General features: G+C 38.4%; 1 protein-coding gene and 2 long non-coding RNA genes across 5 annotated transcripts in view; 2 read left to right on the top strand and 1 right to left on the bottom strand.

Moving 5' to 3' along the window:
• The window catches only part of DHRSX (dehydrogenase/reductase X-linked), a 161,590-nt gene that overhangs the window by 60,406 nt on the left and 79,067 nt on the right, over nt 1-22,117 (top strand). The window lies entirely within an intron of this gene.
• Nucleotides 10,982-18,262, top strand: LOC111945682 (uncharacterized). The gene is made up of 2 exons (XR_002871764.2): nt 10,982-11,090; nt 14,107-18,262. It is a non-coding gene; the product is annotated as an uncharacterized LOC111945682 (long non-coding RNA).
• The window catches only part of LOC111945675 (uncharacterized), a 38,271-nt gene continuing 33,153 nt past the window's right edge, over nt 17,000-22,117 (bottom strand). Inside the window, exons 8-10 of the long non-coding RNA XR_015284412.1 lie at nt 22,003-22,091; nt 20,232-20,265; nt 17,000-19,094 (exon numbers count right to left, since the gene is read on the bottom strand). This is a non-coding gene — a long non-coding RNA (uncharacterized LOC111945675). The remainder of the gene's footprint in view (nt 19,095-20,231; nt 20,266-22,002; nt 22,092-22,117) is intronic.

Genomic DNA, 22,117 nt, shown 5'->3' with positions numbered 1-22,117 from the left:
CAGCCTTTTAAAACACATCAACTTCTGGTGCTAGAAATTAGTGATGTTTTTCATTCAGTTCCTTTTTAGCACCAGGTGAGATTATATGTCACTGATGATATAAGGAGTATTCAGTCTCACAGGGATGGTATAAATTTATGCTACCAGCACTAAATTATTCTTTTACTTGAAAAGTATATTTTTTACTGACCCTTTTTATTTTTGAGACATTTTTTAAAAGAATTTATCTTTTTTTGCAGGTTAATTGCAGATTTTGCAGATTCATTTCAGATAATATTTTTTTAAATATAGTTTAATCTTTGAGTTAAATAAAAATCAGCCTTCTACTGCAATGGATGCTATAAAAAGGAATATGTACCAATGTGTTCAAAAAGTGACTGAATCAGACACATAAAATGAGAGAAAATGGGTGAAAAAAGGAAAACAGATAACAGAATGATAGGAGAAAATACCCCACAACATGAATTCTACATTTTATGTTCCATTTTCTTTTCAAATGGTTATATTTTTTAATTGAGTTTTAAATTTAATCCAAAATAGACAGTTAAGACACTAACATGCACTTTAATAAGCCAAAAAAATGGGGAGATACTAAAGGTTGAGAGGAAAGAGTGACTAAGGAGAAAATCAACACAAGGAGTCAAGAAGGATGAAGAAAATTAAGACAGAAGGAAGAATCTGGAAAGAGGTTGCTGCTTCAAAGACTTGAAGGAGCATAAGATCATATCCAGAAAATATTATGTGCTGAGTGTTTATTTAGCTAAGCAGACTTTTGAGCAAATGGTCCCCGAATAAAGAACTGGAGCCACTTCATGGTTCAGGATTTTATTGTTGGAAGTTGCATTTATTACACCAAGATGTTAGAGAAACTCTCAGAGAGTCATGTCCTGGTCAGCAGTGACACAGCTTTCACAGCCATACCTGCTTGCAAGGATGAGCTGGGCTAGCACAGTGCCCACAAGGCTTGTTTAACCCCCCCAGGCAGCATGTGTGAGGGTAAAGGCTTTATTTTAGCTCTCAGCTTGCATATTACCCCCTAATGCTCCATCGAGTCAAACTGTGTGTTTTCCTTTCCATTCTATATAATTAACTTTCCTTGTCTTCTCTGAAGATCTTCCAAAGTGTTCAACATTCCTGGCACATTTCTATTTTCATTTCTATCTCTGTCACTCTTTTCCCTTTCTCTCCTTTTCACTCTTTCTCTCCTTTCCTTACTCTATCTCTCTTTTTCCATCTTTCTTTAAAAAATAAAAATTTCAGAGTGGAAAATACAGCTTTGTAGCACATATCTGGCTGCTTCACATTATGTTTAAGATGGTACTAATGTACTCATAGGAGTTGCTTTGTGTTCTCTGGTTTGCATACTGCAAGCCAACATTAAAAATCAGTGGGAACGACCTGTAGTTTTATTGTGCTTTCTCATTTTCAATTTTAAAAATAATCCCAGATTAATGGTGCTTGTACAGTCAGAAAAATTGCACATTTTTAAATGGAGCAATGTGATTTACTATTCTCCATATTTCATCCACTATGCTAAGTTTTTTTTAGGTTTTCTTTAGCTGGTTTCTGAGATGGAGACATAGACCTACTGCCCAACCACGAGAAACAAGGGTCTTCATTAATTTTATACAGGATTGGAAGAGTCCACATGAATGATATAGATTGTATGATATCTTTTCTCTGGCAACTATTCTATTAAATTAGTTTCAAAGCTGTCAAATTAAAAAACACAAAGTAAGAGTGACATGTTATGTCCAGTGGGTGTTTTTGTCCTAGGAAGAGGTATCATGCTAGCCTTGGGAAAAGCCTGAAAGATAACTTCCATTATTATTCAACTGAAAAGCAGAAAAGAGTGACTGTATCATTAAGCTAATTTTCTCTGAAGGGGATGAAATAGCTGTTGATGGGTTTTCCTCTTTCTTGTGTTCCTGCCCTCTTCATCTCAATGTCTCCCTGGCATTTATGTTCCCACTGAACCATCCCTCTGTCCTTTTCCCAAACCTTCCTTCTCAAGTCCTGTATGTTTCTCTAAATATTTCTGGCTTCCTTTTTTTATATCTCAGAACTACAAATTCTGAGTTTGGCTGCCAAAGGCAAGGCAGAAATAGGTATCAGTGGGCAGACACAGAAATTTAAAGGCAGGAACTTAACCTTTACTTATCCATCTCTGTATTTTGATCTCTGCCCCCAGCCAGTTCCTTGTCAGTGTGGCTCTCATTTGCCTTTGACATGGGAGCTTTTTGCTCATCCCTTGCACTGATAAATGTTTTCTCCTTCTCTAAGTTGGGAAGGAAAGCCCCTGAGTTATGCTATGAGGAAGGACATCCAAAGCCTCCATCCATGGCAGGGAGGCGCAGAGCTTCCTCCTGCTGTTTAGGGACTGGAGACTCACACTGCTCTATATGTTTTGTACAATAGAGGCTGAAAGGGCATTACAGATCACCACTGTAGCCACTCTAACTGAGGTTAGAAGCCCTGTTCTTTCTTCCCCCTCTCTTTTGTGGCAGTTGCATTTGAAGTGCCTCTATCAGCATATATTGACACAATTCTCAAGCATTATTAAAATCTGGGAAGCTGTTTTAGTGGTTTTATTGTCATTCTGGACATGAACAGAAAGCAGGTAGAAATCTCTGAAACCACTCTGGAGCTTTAGGAAGATAGAATTAGAAAAAAAAACCCCAAAACATTAATGTTACTTTTCCTTTCTTGACTTTTTTATTTTTCCTTTTAAGTTGACCTGTACACTTCCCTGCTAGGGGCCAAGTAACTCCTTAAAAAGTGAACATTAAAGGAAAATAAATATAATATTATGGTCAGAAAAGAACTTATCCAGGACTATGAAGAACTGGTGAGTATTCTGTACCTAACAGTTTGTATGATTACATTCAATAAATATGACTCACAAAGCTACTTGATTGTTGCATCCATGTATTTCTAACCCTTGTGGGAGGAGTATTATGGCCTTCTAAATAAAGGGGTTTAAGGCTGCAATTCCATGTCTTCTTAAAAACAATGGTAAACTTACAATTGACTTTAACTTAATCAGAGATTCTACCTCATCATTTCAAACGTTCTGCCTTAATTAAAAGCTTGCCTCAGATTTATCAGGGAGGTGACAATTCCAGTAATTCTCTGGACAGTTACTCAGAGGTACTTCAGGAAGGCAAGAATTTTTGAATTTTGGTCCTAGCTGGCCGTAAATTTGTTCTGGGAGGTGAGTCTCACAGCTCTTCAAATCTGAATCATAATAAGTGTGCAGGCAGCTGTTATTCCCACCATGCACTTGCTACTAAAACACCCACAAAATAAATGTCTCTATTTCTTCAGTCACTAAGAACTGTAATTCAGCTACATATTTTAAAATGCCTGCCTTGTAGTATTTTTGTTTCCAATGAATTTACAGTTAATTGCAAAGATTTTTTTGAAGGCTTCTAAACCCTTATTTAGGCTGTGTAGCACTGAATAGTGGTGTGATTTCTGTATATGCCAGAGTTCATATATGCTAATCAGTCTGACTGCTTAGAAAACACTGCATAGCACCAGACTAATTTGCAGGGAGAGTAGCCTGTAAAGGTTGGCTATTAGCTGGTTTCAGTCACCTTTTGTCTACACTTTGCCTGACAAGCAGCTGGATTCTTGTGCGTTCCCAACAGTTTCTGTTCCAGTGCAACAAGGCTGAACCAGGCTTTTCTTTATTAAGGATGAAATCAAGCCAAAAATAGTCTCTGTAACTGCTGTTTTCTTTTATTCATGGTAGTTACAGGCAACAAATCAAAGGTCTTAGTTGTTTTATAGTATACACCCCTGCCTGCCATATACACACAATTGCAGGCATTTTGCAGTCCTTCCTTTAATGAGCTTCTTATTCTGAAGAGGTCACACTCTTCCAGGACATTGTTTTATTTTTCTCTGCTCAGGAGAAACACCTTGCACATGTCTGCAGTCATTCCCCTCTTAAGTGTTGTCTAATTGCCCACTTTTGCTCCGTCTTTCAGGAAGTTCCTAATGATCCTCCCATTCCTCTGTTAAACTAAATATTTCTGTGTTGTCAGCAACTTTCACCACCTGTCTATTCAGCCTGCTTTACAGAAAATTCCTAACACCTGGCACCTAGCACTTGTTTGGGTGTGAAGCAAATGAACCACTGTGTTTCTCTGGAGAGTGCTCGGAACTGGCAGCAGGTACAGGTGATGACTGCTCCTGGTGAACAGGACCATCAGTCAGCCCTAGAGACAAGTGAATAAAGAAAGGATAAAGAAAGGTTCTCCTTGGGGTCCAAACAAACCTGACACTGAAAACCTGGGCTGGCTTTTTTGGTTGGTTGGTTGGTTGGTTGGTTGTTTTTCCAGTGATGTGTATATAGAACAACAAATGCTCAAATAAAACAGACAATCATGATTTGGAAATAGGCAGTGCCTTTGCCTCAAATCAACCCCATCTTATAACAGCAGTTGTACTAAGCTCTGTGGAACTGAAGAATGAAGCTTGCAGGTTGCAAAGGCAAGGAGCTAAAGGCACCAAGAACGTAGCTAGGATGCCAGCTGCTGCTGCTGTGTAGTATCTTTGGAAAGAGGGTGTTTTATTCAGGAGTTCTCCTGTGTGTTAGCTACCTCAGTGTGTGGGTGTCAAGCCTACTGAGAAGATGGAAGAGCAAGCGGTTAGACACAGAGCAATGGAATGCTGCGTCGACTGATTGGAAACCTTGTCTGGAAAGTGAAGCTAATTTTAAGTGAAAGCAGCAAGGAAATATGTAGGAAAAAGTTGGATAAATTTGGAGGCTTTTTTTCCTTTTTGTTGGAGTAAGAGAAGGAGTCAGGGAAATATGAGCTGCCGGCAAGAACATCAGAAGACTTTGTAAAGGTTTTTATGAATACTGTGACATGTGCCTTTAACCTAGATGTATTGATCTAAAAGGGATGCAGATACTAACATGAAGATAGACAACTAGATAAATGTAAGATCTTTGAGCTGCTCTTTCATGGCTTAGAGGATTTTTATCTCACAAGGGAGAGTTTCAAGATCCAAGCTTAGGGATGCCTATAGTAATAATGGTGGAAGAGTTAGCAAAAGCTGAGGGATGACTATGAGGTCAAGTGCAACTGAAGAGCTGCTGGCTATATTGGACACATTAACTGTATATACACAGATCCTTCATGTTTTTTAACACAATAAATGAACAGCAGTTGGTATTGAATATCCATATTCAATTTCAAGAGTGATATAAATTGCTGATTAAATGGTCATTTCAGTATCCTGGTTCATTTTGTGAAAGTCTAAGAAAGCAGAGCAGCGTGGATGAGATACAGGAATGGTTTCTAAAGATGAGCAAATATTGGTCCTTTTAATTACAGCCAATTCAGCCTCTGAATTCATGAGTATGCTTTGTTCTATGAACTTTTTTTTTTTAATGTGCTATTTATCATTACAGTGAAGATCTAACAGCTTCATTTCACTATGTGAGGATAGGGAGAATAATAAATTGAGACTTATTTTGACTAGATATTAATATTTTCTTATGTAAGTCAAAAGTGAAAACTCAAAAAGAAAGCAATATTTTGTTTCTTCTGTAACATGTCAATAAAAGCTTGTCTTTGGGGATTTCAACCTTTCCAAATTCAACTTCAGCACTTACATGTTTACTTTACCTGTTTTAATTAAGAATTGGCAAGCATAAAAGAAAAAAAAAATCTATTTTATGAGCTGATATGATCTTAATTGAGAATGCCTGATTCTCACATTGTCATTGATCACTTATTTTTGTGAGTTATATCAAGGCACACATGAGGAATATGTAATACTCCCCCATGGCATGATTTAGCAGAAGGAGCTGAGAGAGCCCAGGTGTTTTAAGAAGGTGGTTTGAAAAAGGTCCAGAAGCAGTATGTGATTCTGGAATCCTTGGAGGAGGCAGGGGACAGCTTTCCAAACACCTGGACTCCTTGATCCACCTGTAGGATAAGCTTTCCTGCCTAAGATGTTGCAGCATATTAATCATCTTTGCCATGTTTGAACAATTCTTCGTGGTAGAGCTCCAGAACAAAGGTGCAATGTTTTTACACAGATTCCATAGAAACATTGGCCCATAAAAAGTATTCTTCCCTGCCTTGTTTCCTTCAGACTTGCAGAAAGATTTTGAGGGACAGGGGTCTGGAGGAAATGGGAAATAAGAGGCTTTATCATGTTTTAGAACTTCTACATCCTTATGTATTCTCCCTCTAGTTACAGAGGGAAAAGTACAAATGCTTACCTAAATAATGGCTTGGTTTTTGACTCAAATGCAGTTTCTGAGTAGAGCCTTTCAAAATGTGCAGTTGTGATAGATCAGACAGAAGCTGGGAGATGTTAAAATAGACAGAAGTGGGGGGTTAGCTGTTTTTGCTGTGCAGGAGGGAAAACATGGGCACCAGCAAAGAACAGGAAAAAGATGCAGTTGTGTCAGTGAAATAGTTTCATAATAAATGCATTTTTTGAAATGTTCATTTCAATTTTCATGTATTCTAATACATGAAAACTAATAAGCAAGCTAATAAGTCTCAAGGTTATATAAGAAAAAACAAATTATGCAATATATTGAAAAAGTGAGGTGGTCATGGATAAGATGGTCAGCAGACCTTTTCTTAGGTCTTTATGGGAAGAGGCCCCAAGACTACATCTGATGCAACTTAGGAAGAATATATCATGTGCAGTATGAAGTGCTTATTAGTTACTGCTATTAAAAAAATTGCCTGCTGTTGCCAGGCCTAACTTTTTGAAGTGCCTAACTTATATTTTTGAATCATGTTGTTCTTTCATCTCCAAGATCAAAGAGCCTTGAACCTATTTAGGAATGTTTAGACTGCAATAGGCTCAGTTAAGGTGCCTGTTATACAGTACATACCCATGTCATGATTTTGGGTGATATAGCCACATAGCTTTCTGAGGCTGAGAAGTATAATCTGGTCCAAATTGTTCCTGAAGAGCTATGTGTAAACTAAATGGCCAAGAAGATGCTTCTGACTGGTGGCATCTGCATTCTGTATCAGGGTCAGACAGTTGCACATATTAATGCCAAATGTCACCTTTGTTTTTCCAGAGAGGAAACTATGGAAATCTACTCAGTTCTGGATAACTAGGGTACAGTGAAACGTGTTCCCACCACATTACTTGAATTGGAAGTGGTCATCAAAGTCAAAATCTTTAGGGGCATGGGTGTTTTTTTTAAATATTCCACAGGGGGTGGGCTAGAATATGGTGAATGTATGTTGTATTAAATATTGAAATTCTTGAATTTCTGATCAAGATGATCAAGGGATAAAATCATACTTCAGCATTATGAGAGCTGGAGATTTCAAGAGCTAGCAATGTGGGTTTAGAGGGACATATATATCCTAGAGGTTTCTATGTAGCATCTCATCCACCCTGCTGAATCAAAACCTCAGTTTCATCTGGTGTAAAGACCTCATCTGGTAAAAGTTCTTCCAGATACAGGTTTAAAGTATTTTTCATCTGAAGATGTCAGGAGACACCGAGCATGTATCTCTTTCCTCATTCATGTAGCAGCAGTCTTTGTGAGGAAGGAACTCAGGCGTACTTCATGCATTTTTTATTCCATGAAAGAAGCAAGGCCTTTCATTACTCAGCGTGATATCCCCTTTAGAAACAGTCCTTTGGCATAGCTAATGCTGGGCATGCTATGGTCAGTCTGTCTAACCTCATCTATGCTATTGCTTAAACTCAGTGACTGAGAAAGCCTTTGTGGTCTGTGTTGAGTAACTCGGTTCTTCTCACTTGCTGAGGTGTCTCCGAGGCATAGCTTGGGCAGTAAACGTGTTTGAACTGCCAGAGCCTGGGAGCTGATGGAAAGTGCTGTGGGAAGGAGCAGAGACTGGTGAGCTGGACAAGCCCTCCTCCTGCTCAGTTTCAGCATCAACCACTGTGTAAAAAGCAGCTCTGCTGTGGCTCGCGCACGTTTGCTGCAGTTGATTGTAGGACAAAATTCACCTGAACTGGTCCTGGGGGACTGGAGTGCCCTTTGGTAGACCATGAAGAAATAAAGAAACCAACAATTGATGCTGCTAGGGAGGATGATTTTGGGAGCTTGAACTCAGGTTCCTGTGGTCCTGCACTGTGTTCCCTGGCACTATGGAATTCCTCACCAGCCTCAGCCATTTGAGAACTGGTTGAGTCCTTCAATCTCTTTACCCAAACACCTTCACTACTAACAGGAGAGAGACTGGCACATCTTAAAGGTGATTTCTGCACCTTAGACAGCTCTTTTAAAGACAGCAGCCTAAGTGGCTAGATGGAGCTAGACAGCTGATACCTAGGTAACTCTAGCTAACTGATCAACTCCATTCTTCCTGAACCTTTGCTGCCATGCATAATTCAGTCCTTTACAGGGAGAATAAGTGTTTGTTGTAATTAGTGAAAAAACAGATTAAAGGCTCCCAGGAAGATATATATGTATATATATTAGTATTTCCATCTGCTGCAAAAAAAATTGTGCCTCTGTAGGAAAATGTATATACTTTTTTTTCCATATGAGATAAGGAAGAGTAATTTAACAAATAGTAGATCTACCACTTCCAGACAAACTCAAAAGAGATGTATGTAGGGTAGATGGCCTCACTCCATTAGATATGGGTAACCCTTAACAAAAGGAAATCTGCTTAGCTCCCCCTCCTTATGCTTTTTAAGGCATTGATTTTGTGCCTTGATCCATTTATCCTATTGGACTAGAGTGTTTGTGGACCCAAAAGGGAAAGGCCACAACCTGCTCCAAGGTTATGTTTACCAGCCACCCCCTGCCCTCACCCAAAACTAACCTGGCAGATTGTTTTGCACCCCTGAACCCAGAGAATATTTCTTTTCTACACTTTCTGTGTGTTGCATGCCAGCCCTCACCCAGTCCCTTATCTTTCAACCTGGGTGAAATTTGTACGGACTCAATATGTGTCAGCCAGGATTTGAGCCCGACCTAAACACAGCCAGAGCACGACCATTATTGATCACAGGCACAGAAGGGATGGCTTAACCTTTGCAACGCTGAGAGTTTGTTCTTTCTCTAGTTTTGGTTTTACTTTGGGGGCCAGGGGGAACTTGGATCACTGAGTGAAACAGTAAAGGGCATGAGATAACTTGTGCCGCTTATGGAGTAAATAGTGTAGATAAGGACCCATCAGAATTTTTCAATAACCTAGCTGGTTATAAATCTCTGTAACAGAAATACATTACTGTGTGTTTGCTTCGTGCAGTGGGATTTTCCTTACTGCCTCAGGAAGAAGCTCTGACCTCTGTGTAAGATTGCTGGTGTGATGGCCACAGCTCCAACATCCAAGCCTCATACAGAAGCACATTTCTAGTACATGTACTCAGTATCAACATCTATACATGTTAGATACAGCTGTCAGTTCCTTAGCTTCCAAAAATGTAATTTCCAGGCTAGCTCAACAATGCCAGCTGTCTGATGCCAAGAGCAAAGGCCAAGTCTTTATTGTCTGGAATGTTTTGTCTGTTCTGCAGAGATTTGCACAGTGCTATGTCTGTACTTGCTGGTGAGGTGCCTGTGAGTAGCACCAGTGTAATGCAAATCCACCTTACCTTTCTTATTCCCTATTTCAGTCAGATGCTCCAAGCTCAATGCAGTGTCATCTGCCCCTTGCATGAGCAGAGGACCCCTGGCAGATGTGTTTCTTCCCATGTAAAGGTCGCAGGCTGCCACCACCATTAATTCTACAAATAGTTTATCTGAAGCCATCTTTAAGCCAGACAGAAAAATAAATCTCTCACAGTGGAAAGAGCTCTTCAACATGATCCAGATTGCCTCAGTACAGTCCCTCGGGACTATTTGTGCAGTGAGACACTCTTCACTGTGAATAGGAGTGACAAAATCTGGCCCAGAGTTAGTTCCCTAAAGATGTAAATATAGAAACTGCCACAGAAACACGTGCAAAGGCACAGAAGTCTGTTCTTTCCACCCGTGATCTTTCCCAGCGAGGACTCTGTCTCAGAGAGTCACTGCAGCAGTTCAAAGCTTCACTACCATTGAGGATTGACAGGGGGAAACATTGCTGATCCAGCCCAGAGAAGCAGGCAATTTGCTTCTATGAAATTACTCAGTAAAGCTTTTGGGATTTCATGTAGGCATATCTGAATCATGTGTACGTCAAGTGCTCTCAGTTATGAGAGGAAGAGGGGGTCATATGAGGATGAGAATCTCTTCAGACAGAGGCAGTAACCTTTATTGAAGTGCTCAGGCCACAGACAGGAAAGCTGTCTGCAGCTTGTGCAGTAATCTGGAAGTACTGATTGACAGTTTTATTGTCATTCACAGAGATTTGCAAAACACTGAAACCTGGAATACATACATCTGCCTTACTCCACAGATGCTGTGCTCTGGTCCCTGGCATGGTAGGAGGATCCAGGCTTTTGTGCAAGGGCCACATCTTTGGCAGGATGGTTTCTTCTTCCCTAGCTCTGCTGATTCTCAGGGAAGTCACTTCACTGATTGAAACTTCTCTCTGTGCCCAGTAAGCACTGTTAAACAGCCAGGGGAAACCAGGCTGAGGTTTCCTCTGTGTGGAGAATTGGATACCCTTGGAATAATGCTTGAGAACACTGAGTCAGCCTTAACCAGGAGCTCTCATCCCCACAGCATGAACTAACCTTGGTAATCTTTGCAAGTGGAGCCGTACGTAAAAAAACTGCTGGTCAGATATGGGCATACAGTGCTGCTTTTAGCAGTATGAATGTGTTTCTCTAAGAGTTTCATTGTGTTACACTCATTTCACTCATTTGCCAGGAGTTGTTTGACCTTTCATTTGTACGCTGTATGCATGCAGTGCACGGGGGCTCCATCTGCAGCATCAAAATTTACTTCTTTCTTTAGAAATACCTTTAGTGTTGGGAGAGATAGGGAATTTTGTTTTTGTTGTTGTTAACCTCACATAACTCTTCAGTTCTTTTCTTTTTTTAATTTTTTTTTTTTGCTTTTCAATGCCAGTTACAGATCCCAGATGTCAAATAGCAGCAGCAGCTGGCTGCGTGACAGATCCCTTAGGCTGCAGCTGGGTGAACACTCCTGGACTTATTCTAGCTGTGTCATATAGATGGTATGCAGATGATTTCTCTGAGCTGTCATGCTTTTCAAATGCCTCTAGCTTCTTTTTTTTCCTTCTTTTATTCTGGTAGTACAGAGAGCCTGGAAATTCAGCCTTGGAGAAATCTTGCATGTATCGTATACAAGGTCTGTGGATCCAAAGGATGACCTATCTGTGCATTATTCCTTTTACATAACTAAATGATTCAACTAATAAATACCCAATACTCCTAATAGTCTATTATATTGACTATGTCCTTCAATATTCTGCATTTGTGACAATAGCACTCTTGTATGAAGATGAAAGGAGAAACATTAATTCAGGAAGTCTGATCTCTCTTGAAAATTACGTACTCAGTGTCCAAATTGATTGAATAATACTTTTGGTACTTTTCATTAAGTCAATGTGAGTAGATTGATTCAATGTGAATGGCAGAACAGAGTTTCAGATTTCAACAGATGAGAGAAGTAGAAATAAGAGTAAACTTTCAACAGAAGTATAAGTACACAATGTGCTGTATTATCTAGAAAGAAGAGTTACTTCACTATATATTTTTAAGATCATCTGTGCTGGTGAATTTTCTTTAGTAGTTCTGCTGTACATTACTTTTAACTAAATCCTTTTTGCAATGTGTTGTAACTCTGCCTAATATTAATGCAATTATAACAAATGTATGGTTTTCCTTTAAACTACAGTGCATGTTTTGTAAAAGTAGTATAGTTTGAAAGAGAAGTACAATTCTGATTAAACTTTAGTATCCTTACTCTGAGTCAATAATACTTAGAGAGCTGAATTATTTCATCTCAGATAATTGGAACATATTGCTTAAAACTTCAAGGTAATATTTCAAATATCATTTTATAATAATTTCCCACTCCAGTACTGTCAAGGATATTAATCAAATCAAAACAGTTTGTTCTAGAAACAGAAGTGCTTATTGACTAAGCCACCATTTTTTCCCCTTTTGGGCAAAATCCAGAAAATAGATTTCGCCAAGTGGGGAAAATACACTTTCTCTAAATGATCTAATCACTTCTGGACTCTATTTTATCTCACATTTGTTTTTTCTAAACATTACCTGCAGCTAAAATAAAAGTGGTTGTTGTAGATACGTGAGAACCCTTCCCATTGCACCTTTCAGAAATTATTGATTTTGCTTGCAGACACAATGCAGAATCTAGCTCAGAGCTCTGGGAAAATGCAGAAGTGCCATGCAAAAGTAGCTATAAAACAATAGAATTTGCAGCACCAATGAAAGTGATTCCATTGTCATGTATTTTAAATTTAAAGATAGTGTATGAGTTTTTTTTCTTTATTGTCACTGATTTATGTCTTGTGCATCAGTTTTGAGTGGAATATCATACAGCCTACACATATGTGGCTTCCTGTAGCTACTTCTGCATAACTCTAGTTCATCTTGCTGCTTCCTAGTCACAACTTCTATCTTTCTAGAGACCTCTCATATTTACAGCTCTCCAAAGGACATTGCAAGCTGGGTGTCAATGTATGTCATTCTCACTTGAAGTTGTTAATGCTTTCCCCCCTAGCTCAAAGATATTTTTATTTTCCCTCCCTAAAGGAAATGCTATGTATTGATCACTATTGAAGCTTCCTTTTGATGAAACTATGCAGAGTAGACCTGTCCTGGGACTCTCTAAAAGATTAGTCTGAGGGCATTCTGTCCTTGCTAGTCCAGAATAGAATCCTCCTGTTTTTTCCTGGTCTCTTTTTCCCCAGCAGTATTTCTTCTCCAGTTGCAATTCTGAAGCAGACACTCAATGTTCAGCTCTTTAATCTTCTGTTGCCAGTAAAATTCCTGCTGGTCCTTTGTTGTGCTTCCAGTTGGTCAGATTGCTCATTCTCAGTCTCACAAACAAACTGACATGATAGAGAGGCAAAGTATCCTCACTGCTTTGAAACACACTATTGTAAACCTGCAGAAACATTATCTGCTAAATGTTTTTCTGTGTTCTGGTTCATGTCTTTCAGCAGGAGGCTTTATTGCAGAAGATCTTTCAAATTATTGTCTCTCTTTTTTTATTTTTTTTTTTTTTGTATCAGATTGTTTCTGATTTGGCTACATTCAGTTATATCTAAAAAAATTATAAGTATTCTAGAAGCTTCATGCAACACCTAAGGGAGTAAGAAGTATTCTGCTTAGAAATGAGGTTATAGTGAAACTTCTCTTAATTTTCCCCCCCACTTTTGTTTTTTTTCCCCTACTAATCATTTCATCTCCAAGTCTTATGCCTTATCTTCCTTTACGCTTATCTAAATTGCTGACCATCACCATCATTTTTTTCCCAAGTTACTGATCATATATGCCTCTATTTTCAGCCTTTGTGATGTAAATTCTTCTGATAATTCCCTTCAGCTATCTGATCTTCCATCTGCCTGCTTGATCTCCCCCTCCTATAAGCCCTAGTTTCTTACATCATGGTATGTTACCTAGCCTTACTCTGGGTCAATATGCACAGCTTCCCCTGGGACTTCAACCATCTTGATCATTATCCTTCCTTTCTTCATTTTGCTTCTCTAAAGCCTCCCATTGATGTAAATGTGTCTTTGACTTCAGCACAAAGAGTATCAAGCTCCACATGCATCACTGCAGGACTGCTGAAATAGTTGAGATTTGCTTTGTAAATACTTCTGATCAAGCAGGCTACTCCTCAGCTTATTCATGGATACTCAGTACAAAGATCACCTGATGTCAGTGAAAATTTATAAAAGAATGAAAATTTATAATGCAGAGTTTTTCAGTTAGGGCTTTTGTTTGGTTTGTTTGGGTTTTTTTTCTTCCCATCATAAAGCATCACTATAATACCATAAATTTTTAGTGAGAGCTTGAATTTTATGTCATGAAAGAAATTCGCCGGAGATGTGGGATTTGCAGTTCAGATATTATACATTAACTGTAGTATATTGAAATAATTCTTCTGAAAGAGCCCACTACAAATAGAATTGTAGATATCCCACCTTGGAAACACCGAAGACAGAGTGTGATATTGCAGCTTTCATGTTTTCACAGGAGGGAAGATGATGTTTTCTATGAAATATCTGGAAACAGATGGATTCCTCTGGCTTGTGAACCTGTATTTCTTTAATGGTCCCACTATTGTACAGAATCATAAAGGCAATTCCATAGAATTCCCTGTCTGAAGAAGAAATGTAAGTCAAGACAGGAAAAAAATCCAACCAAGAGAAACATGTCAAGATGGCATTGAGCTTATCCATGTACACTTCTGTCAGTGAGGAAAGAGCTACTTTTCTGTTCAAATCTTCTTGAAATTGGAGGCCTAGAGAAAAACATCTATCACAGGAAAACAGGGTTCTTGTCAAGTGCTAACAACTGTGTTTAAATGCTGTATTAAAATGCTTGAATTGTAAGTTTTTGTGGTGCCATGGTGTGACATGTCTGTGTTTTAATAAAGCAGGTTGAACCTGGGTTTGTGACTTAGCTAATATAAAGCATCTCTGCAGCTTGTTGCAGAATTCAATCCTTGTGTATGAAAAGTTCTTTTTTCAGGCCCTGTGGATGTATGTAGTAGATAATGAGGAAATACTGCTCTAACTACAAAACTACAAGGATCTGCAACTCATGAGAGTATCTCCTCCCTCACTGATGAGGGGAGAAGAAAACAATAGTATTAAAATATTTCTGTTCATGACAGAACCAGACATACTTGTGGCATACACCACATTGTTTATTCGATATATATGTTGGCTGCCTGGTGGGGTTTGGGACTCCTGTGAGTAATAGTACCTGGGTAGCAGCTGAGTGCTCCATCTTAATTCTCCATCAGTATAAAGCCACAAAACAAGGAAAAGCCAGGCATTAATTTGAATAAAAGATAGAGAAAGGCATGTACTCTGAACTGTGTTCTGTGACAGAGTCTTAATGTTGTAGAAGAATGCTAATTTAACCTGTTCAGTAATGTTGGTGAGCTTTCTATTTCTAATTCAATACCACTTATATTAGCATTTTATCCATTTGAATTCTCTTCATAAGTAACCATGTATTTTTAGGTTGTTTGGTCAGAGAGGTGATGCAACCCAAGAGAGCATCGGAATTTTGTGCAAGATGTACCGTGCACAGTAAATGATGGTGTCAGATAGACAGTTTTAAAAATATGATAAACAGGAAAACCTCCAAGCAAACTGGATTTTCAGTTTGAAATTCTGAATTAATTCTGCATGAAGTCACAGTGTTGTATAGTAATTGTTTTCATTTTCCTAGATTTTCCTTTTAAAATTTTTATTAAATGATTAATCTAGTTACCAATTCTATATTTAATCATTTTCATAGAGATCAAACTCCCTTGGAATATGAAGCACTCCTTAGCATGTATTTTGTAATTAGCTGTAAAAATTTACATAATGAACCAAGTAGTTAATTTCTGAATGTGATGTGTGTCTGTGTATATGAACCACTGGACCTATGCCCAGTGCCTCTGATAAGAGATTCTCAGCTAATCAGTTCCTGTTCTGGAGCTTTTGAGCCTTCTAGTTCATTCTAGTCACTCATCTGGACAAATTCACCATGGTTAAGGAGTAGCTAAGTGTTGCAAATTAAAATAATAGCTTTTATTCACACTTCTATTGCCTATGATAGGGACACTTCTATTGTCCATACTTACAACTACTGGGGCAAAACACAAGGAAAATCGGACAAACTGTGTGTTCTAAAAGATGCAATTTTTAATACTCTGACTACCTTCCTACCCAAATATGGTATAATCTAAGGAGAGTTTCTTGGTTTGGAACTGTTGCCTCCAAATCTTTTAGTACCTTCTAGAAAGAATGTTTGTAGTGTGGCATTCATTGCTCATGAGCCCTAGAGTGACAATGGTTGCCTCACACAGAAATTAGAGCCATTACAGCTGTTAACTATAATGGACAAGTCAGTGGAAAAGGTGTGTAGAACATGAGGTGTCACAGTCCAAGGATGACACAATTATTGACCAACTTACATCAACAATTTCTTTGAGTTTTACTAGAGGTGAAATAAAATATGTGAAAGGAAGAGTTTTCACTATAGGAAGTGATAGTGGTAGTTTCCACTGACTAAGATTATTCTGAATATTTCTTTAGAGCCAGTATTTGTTAACACCTTACTAGTTTCTGAAGTGCTTGGGGATTTTCTAGAAGGGGAAGAGGAATAAGCTGTCATTTGGAAAGTCCAGCTGAATAAGAAGTCACTTTAGCCATGACTCCTGCTATCCTCAAAGGGTGACGTACCCAGAGAGGAGTCATCAGCTAATCAAGACAGCTCTGCTAGGTAGCAAAGTAGGACAACAAGCAATGGGCAGAAGAGTGAAAAGTCCACAGTAAACTCATTTCATAATGGATTTGCTTCTCTGAGCACTGAGACATCCTGAAACTGGGGCTATGCCCTGCCCTGCCTGGATAGCACAACCAAGGCCTTATTTCTCTCATTTAGAAGATGGGTGTTCTTCATTAAGGCATGTTTGCTCTTCTTAATAAGCTGTGTGAATCTATTAAGTAGGGAGGCTTGACTTGAATTGATTTGCTTTGTTTAAACATGCTCTAGCTTTTGCTCATGTATATAGCTCATAAAAAGAAACCTGTTTGAATTTAGCCTACTATTCCATGGTGATTACTTAGATGTGCTGTCATAGCCAAGAGCTTAGAGTCTAGGATTTTGCTGGCAACAGTGCAGCTGCAGTAATTACAGTGATATGGAAAACTGAACCACAATTTAAAAACCAAAAGAACTATTGCAACTCTTACAGTACAGAGATTGCTGAGTAATGTCCATTCAATATATGTAGGTAAAATTTATGATGCTTTATTATTTTTAATAATTAATGTGGATCAAATCTGTTTCAGAAGCTCTAGTTTAAGCATGCAGATAGGTTTGTTTGGCTGTTTTGTTTAACCAACCACTTAAGAGTCAAGTAGAAGATTTAGTGAAATTAATTTTTATTAGTTAATACTTACAAAAACCTTTGAAGATATTTATTGCCATATATTTGTTAGATTTTTTGTCTTATAAGCAACTTCTCCTGTGAAAAGTATTTCAACAACTTTTTGGACCTGTCAGCAGTATTTTTTTCCTTGATCAGAGCCTGGAAAGACTTGGATTTTGAGTAGCTTCTGCCAGGGCAAGACACTGAATCCTTCTGAATGCTCTGTGCCATGAATTCTGATCCTTCATACTGACTAAAGCTGTCACACATAATAATAACGAAAACCAATGTGAATTTTGAATGCACAGCTGTGGCCTTGATTCAGTCAGTAAGGATCAGAAACAGTTTTTGAGTTGACTTTGACTAGAACACACAGAGTTGTATTCAGCACCTTCTCTAAGGCTGAATTCAGATTTCTTAATGGGATTTCTTTCAATGAAAAAACAGTTAATTTGCTTAGTTAAAATACCTTCAGTTGAATTATTTTCCCAGTTTTAAATACTTCTTATTCTTCTGCTGATAACTAGAGGCTGAATATACCAGCCTTTCACTGAAAAATCTGCCTTTGAATGTACCAAACTTGCCTCCATTTCTGCAGTTTATAGCCCATTCGTACTATAAATGCTTGGTTTGGAAAATGTTGACTTTGAGAGAATGATGTGGTATTCCAGGAGAAATGGGTATAATTTGATATCTGGATCCTTTTGTTGTAAGGATTGATCCACTTTGATTGTAATGTATGAACCAAAGAAAACTGATGAGCTGTGGGGAAGCGGTCTGTAACCTTATGAAAGAAGCAGTTGAAAAGGAAAATTAGTGTATCTTTTTTGGAAAAAAACCATAGATGATGTGACTGGTATATTTTCCCTCAACACTCAAATGTATGTCTGATGTAATCAAAGAATAAAGAAAAATGGCATTTCTGAATAATTTCTGGTAGCTAGTTTAAACAGAGACAGACTTATGGAGGCGCACTCTGTTTTGATCAACCAGTAATTGTTTCAGCTACACCTCACAGACAAACTTTGTCTTCCATATAACAGCAGGTTTGCCATCCTGTCTAACCAGGTTGTTTGGTAATGTTGAAGAGCTGATTTTCTGCTTTTGAGAGAATGTTTGAAAGCTGTGGATATGATTTTTATGTGTTTGGGCAATCAATCAATTTTATTGCTTGGCTGCTTTCCCAGCTCCTGGTTGCTTCTAATACCTAATTTTGCGATGAACAAGCAAATAAATGTTCTAATTGTATACAAAGAGAACTGTTCTGATTGTCATGTTTTGAATTCTTGACAACAGCTTAAAGTATTACAGCTGTATCCTATCAGCATATCATGGCAAGTCTTGCGAATTAATTTCAGTAATGAGTATGAGGCAAATGATACTGAAACCCTGCAGTACAGCTCTGACATATTTTTTTATAGCTGTTTCCATGTATTTTTCATCTAATGAGGATTTGTTTTCCTAGAAGATGAGTTTTTTGCACTGTTTCATCACAGCACAGTGTTTCCAAAATGTGTTTGGCTTGAATTGCACTAGAGCCTCCATCAGTCTTTTGCGGTTTGGGTGTCTTAAGGGCGAAGGAGACTGTCAGCAAGTTTGGTGGCTGCTGACACCAGGAGCAAGGGGTGTCTCTCCTAGCAGCAGAAGGAGGGTGCTTGTCTCACAGGCACCACGGGATAAAGCCCCAGTGGGCAGCACGCTGAGGAGCAGAGCCATGGGTGCTCGAACCCCAGCGTACAGCCAGCATCCCTGGTGTGAAGGAGGTATCATTCAGGAATTCCAGACTGAAATTTGCTGCAGATCTCAGAGACACCTGCCCACAGCAGCTACTGCTGCTTCATTTACCATTTGAATGTCTGTCACCTCCTCTCCTTTTCAGTTACTTCGTATCTTTGTGCTTGATCCCTCACTGAGGTCCATTACTTGGAAAAACTCAATTAAAATCTGGCCAGATGCTTCTCAGCTGCATGAACAGTGTTGATGCAAACTGCTGGCTAGAAAATGTTCTCTGCTGATGTTTCATTGGAAGTGGTTGGTTTCTGGGGGCAGAGTGAGGTGGGTCCAATTGGCAGAATTACAGTTTGGCCTGGAAAAGAAAGAAAGAATGAAATCCTACCCCTCAAATTACATACCTGTTAAATTGCTTTCTTTGCATTAGAGCAATTTCACTGTTAACCTTAATAAATTGGGATAACCCATAGGCCACACAAAAGTAGGCAAGTCAAGAATTTGCCTTAACTAATTTTCTGTGTGCTCCTGATAATTGTATGTATCAATCTCTTTGTTTCTAGGAAAAAAAAAAAAAAAGAAAAAGTGGAAAACAACCCTAAACTAACAGTGGATCAAAAAAATAAGACCCTAAGATTAAGGCAGTCAAGAATGCTTACTCTGTGAAGTACTGTGGAAAATCAAAGGAATGAGAAGCACTTTAAGTCCTTGAAATGATACTCCAAAAATCAGACTTGCTGCAAAAAAATATATATGTGTGTACCTACATACATTTATGCATCCACACAAATAAGGTACTGGAAAAACTAGGGAAAGTATAAGGATGGATCAAGGAAATGACTGAAGGAGAAAGTGCCTTAAAGGGAAAATTAGGTATTATCCAAGTGTTGGCCAAGCATATTTGCTTATGCACAACTGCATCAAATTCCAGACCAGAGCCAGCTTGCATCCTGACAGTTTACACCCCAGGCAAAAAATCTGTGTTGAGTTTCTGCCTGACCCTGTAGATTTTCCCTGTAATAGCACAGTCCGTTGTCATAAATTTTAAGAGAAGAAATGCAAAAGGTCCTAAAAGTAAAGGGTTGTTAGCATCAGTGGGAAAAATAAAAGGCACAACCAAAGCAAGTAAGAATATGTTAGGGAGAGCTGAAAAACAGCTAGTTGTAATACAACATTTTGCATTATAGCAGTATCATGTGTGGTCTCCTGTGAAGACTAGAATTAGATTGAAAAATTTGAACAGGGAGGGTATCATTGGATGTATGTCCCTCAGTTAAAGGCAGATAAGGTCAAATGAGAAATCGAGTTTCATAACAAGGCTGATAAAACAAAATAAATTAAATAAAAATTTCCAGAAGAGATGAATTTTTCATCTTGTCTAGTCTTAGATCAAAGTAGCTTTCCTCTCTGGAAGAGGGGTTTCTGGTCCTGAAATATAAATTAATGAGCTCACCAGCTGAGAAAATTGTTATGAGGTGAATAAGAAAATACTTACATGGGTCAGTGTGTTCTCAGCAAAAGAACAAAAGCTGGAATAGATAAGAAAATAAATCAATTTCATTTTTCGACATCATGGTAGAAGCAGAATACACAAAGAATGCAATCTCTCATGGATGATTATTATATCTGGGCACAAACTTTTGCAGCAAACAGAAACATCACAAAACATCTCCAGCTACCACTCTTTGAGATACCTCTGAAAAAAGTAACACTGGGGAAGTAATTTACTTTCTTAGTACTCCTATTCCATGTAACTGCTAAAAATTAGCATCTGAGAAAGTGGAAATATAAACATTTTTGTTTTCTAGTTATACTTGTTTATTCAAATTCTCTAGGCAGATAGTCACATTCCTGGATCCCTCTGACTTTCTACCCATTAATAAGCCAATTAAATTATGCTTTTATCCAACTGTTAGAGGGACCAAAAGTATTTTTTGATTGTTTTTATCATTAAATTTCCAATGATAAACACGTTAAGTATTGTATCAGGTCATTTCATACATGACTTGCAGTTAATGTATAATTAAATGTTATTTTAAAACAATTTCTGCTTGTTTCCTTCATGCATTTTATTAAAATCATTTCCAACATAATGGAATTTCATTAAGGGAAAAATAGATAACAAAGATCACACACAACCTACTTGCTGTTCATGCACCTAAACATTTTCTAATCCATAAGCATCGGGCCAGAGTAAGAATATGTTCACAAGTGACAGCACTGGTGTGTAGTGAATCCTGTGAGATGTCAGGGCTGGTTTCACAAGCTTTGAGAGGGTAGGGTTAGGGCAAGCTAGTCTATCCTGACCCCAGTCACAGGTCTGATGGAACTGAGATGACCTCTTTAATGTCTCACTGATTGCTCTGGGGTCCCCCAGGTCTGGCCCGTGCTGGAGAGGGAATGCACAGCGAGGTGTATGTTTAAATGACAGGGCAGAGACTTGGGCCAAAAGAGGGACATCTGAGCTCACAGGTGGCTGCAGGGAGCAGGAGACAAGATAGCGAGTTGTTGGTTTGGATGTAGCCATCACTCATGAGCAGATGGATTTAATTTACCTACCACAGCTTGCACAGAGCACGAGTGCAAGAGCTATCTGTACACTGGGAAAAAACCAATTCTTTCTGTGGCAGGTGAAAAATGTGAAGGAATAATGAAAAGCTTTGAATCACTGATTCCCTCTCCCGTTGTAACTAAGAACTTGGTAAAGAAGGAAATTATTTGACACTAGAAAAAAAAGTCATAAATCAAAAGGGATATGATGTATTGGTGGAAATTGTGATAGGACATACATGTTGGTAGGACAATATACAATAACGACAGAGGGAGTACAAAAAGTAAATAAAAAATCAATATAGTTTGTGTTAATATGGCTTATCGAACAAGAGTGAGGGAATAATCAAAAATATTAAAGAAGTTTGCGCTCAGGAAAAGAAAGTTTATTCTTGTGGCTATGTGGTTCCAGAACTGGAGTTTACTTGCCAGGATCTCAGCCAGGTGAGAATAGCTGCAGATTTGCTAGTTGTGATTGGGACAATGTGTCAGGAACACTTTGATTCCTCTGATTAGAATGCAAGTCAAAAATAGAGATGCAGCCCTCCAAGAGTTAAGTACTATTGATAAAACTGGAAACAAGTTTTAAGATAAATTATTACCATTAGAAAAAAATAGAAGAAAAACCCGCAAACACCTGCCTCCCAAAAACACCCAACCAAAACCCAAACCAAAACAATAACAACAAAACCAAAAACATCACCAAAGGAAGAAACCTCTATTGCCACAGGTCCAGACCAAAAAATAATACCCCGAACTCTAGCTGTCTTTATGCTTTTCCAACAGTTCCTCATAGTCACCAGACCTGTTTGAGAAAAAAAGTTGTTCAAA

This window comes from Cyanistes caeruleus, chromosome 3, assembly GCF_971803275.1.
Source record: "Cyanistes caeruleus chromosome 3, bCyaCae1.hap1.1, whole genome shotgun sequence".
Classification (NCBI taxonomy): domain Eukaryota; kingdom Metazoa; phylum Chordata; class Aves; order Passeriformes; family Paridae; genus Cyanistes; species Cyanistes caeruleus.
Note: the sequence above shows the minus strand (reverse complement) of the source record. Positions and strands in the feature narration are given on the sequence as shown.